This window comes from Phacochoerus africanus, chromosome 6 (genome assembly GCF_016906955.1).
Source record: "Phacochoerus africanus isolate WHEZ1 chromosome 6, ROS_Pafr_v1, whole genome shotgun sequence".
Classification (NCBI taxonomy): domain Eukaryota; kingdom Metazoa; phylum Chordata; class Mammalia; order Artiodactyla; family Suidae; genus Phacochoerus; species Phacochoerus africanus.
The window spans coordinates 129223446-129225730 of record NC_062549.1 but is presented as its reverse complement, the minus strand read 5'-3'; positions in this window follow the sequence as shown (position 1 = coordinate 129225730).

Genomic DNA, 2285 nt, shown 5'->3' with positions numbered 1-2285 from the left:
CATACACTGAGCTGTAGCTTATGGCAAAATAGAATCACATCATTTCTGAGTCTCTGTATTACTCTTTGAAGCTTAATTCTCCAGCTTCCTCAGAGGAACCTAACCTCAGTGGGCTCTTCCCCCGTAACAGCCTTCTCTGTCCTTTCATGCTTCCGCCTTGGGGTTCAGATCATAAATCTGAGTCTCGGGACCCTGGGAGCTGCATTTAAAGACTAGCCTGAGTGAACGACAGGTTTTTCGTTAAGGACACTGAGGTCCAGTGGCTTGTGGAAGTGGTGAATCTTTCACTCCGGTACCTTCCGGGGTGTCCAGCGTGTATCTGAAGTTACACGCTTGGCGTGTTGAGAAAGGCTGACTGTGTGCTGTGACGAAGGCGAAGAAGTCTCCCTGCTCTGGGGCCGTTCACCTGGAGCAGGGCTGCTGCACATAGAGATTCCGTTCCCATTGTACACAGAGGCTGATTCGCAAGTGACTTTGACCGCAGCTTGTTAATGACTCAATTTTACGGGTCAATTTTTTTGTTTTTGTTTTCTTTTTACAGCCACACTCGAGGCATATGGAAGTTCCTGGGTTAGGAGGTTTGAGTCAGAGCTGCAGCTGCAGGCCTACACCACAGCCACAGCAATGCCAGATCCTTGACCCACTGAGAGAAGCCAGGGATGGAACCTGCATTCTCACGCGGACAACGCTGAGTCCTTAACCTGCTGAGCCACACAGGAACTCCATGGGTCAAGTTTTCACAGCAGAGTGGAGCAGTTCTCTGAAGTATGTGGGGTTTCTCTGAAGCCTCTTCTTATTCTTATTCTTTTTTTTTTTTTTGCCTCTTTTAGGGCTGCACTCATGGCACATGGAGGTTCCCAGGCTAGGGGTTGAATTGGAGCTGCATCTGCCAGCCACAGCCACGCAGGATCTGAGCCACATTTGTGAACTACACCACAACTCACAGCAATGCTGTATCCTTAACCCACCGAGCGAGGCCAGGGATCGAACCTGCGTCCTCGTGGATGCTAGTCAGATCTGTTAACAGCTGAGCCACAACAGGAACTTCTCTCTGAAGCTTCTAGTAGAAAAGTAGAGGCAAATGCTTTTACTTATCCCTGCAGAATTCTCTCTGCCACATTTTTTTAAAGGTGGCAGATACAATATGTTACGTGATGAGACATGTGTCTACACTAGAGAAAATACACGATGTGATCGTAATAGTAACAGGATACAACTTTAACCAAGCCATGAACTTTATGAAAACCGGGGGTCTTAGCCGTCCGATTACTAACTAGTATTTCACCATAGAAGTTGGAATTTGGCAACCAAGCTTTTAAAAATGTGAGCATCATTTGTTTGACAGGCTGTCAAGACACTCCCACAGCCTTAATGTATTCGTTTATTCTATAGTAATCAAGTTGTTATTATAACTACAAGAAAACCGGAAAAACCAGCCTTTCACAGTCAAATCAGCCGTAGGAAAGAAATGAGAAAACTCCCGCAACTTTGAGCTCTTCTCTGAGTCTATAGTATGTTTGCTGACTTGGGCGCATGAAACAGCAGGAAATCATCATTGCATATGATCACAGATTCAATGATTCCACTAGAACATAATAAGCTTGTGATACGTATGCCTCGAAATAAATGATAGATCCCATCGTAGAAAGCCAACTCCATATTCCACACTTATCAATTTGGGAGAACCAGTCCCTTCTTCTGAAAAGAAGTCGTTAAGCTGCAGGTTTCACCACCGAGCAACTTCTGGAAGACGTCTTCAAACCTTCTAAAGTCATTCACTTGTATTCCTCTTCTATTTTTAATAACCCCAAACATACATGGGGATGCGAACACACCTCTAGAAGTTTCGAAAGGCTGGACAAAGCAGTGTTAAAAATTCAACAGCACTAATTACTAGCTGAGCAGTATAAAAACCTCTGGATAAGTGTCAGCCGAGGAGATAAGCTCTTATCTTAATCTAATGACTCCGCAGACTTAATTTGTCAGGCCAGCCTAGTTGATGAAAAACAGGTTTCTATTCTCCAGTGTTAGCGGGAACATCTTTCCAAATCTTTGAAGTCGGATGGTAATACCATCAGTGTCATCCTGTAAAAATCTTGTGACCAAGCCAATTTAATTCCCATTGTCCTGTTACACTAATTAAAGTTGTTCCCCCCCCCCCCCCCCCCCCCCGCCCGCCCCTGTTGGACAAATATCTAAGAGGAAAGGCAATATATTTTTAGCCCTTCTACATTTTGAACTAATCACCCTCAACTCCCAATGTTTTGTGCTCTTTTTCATAGGGC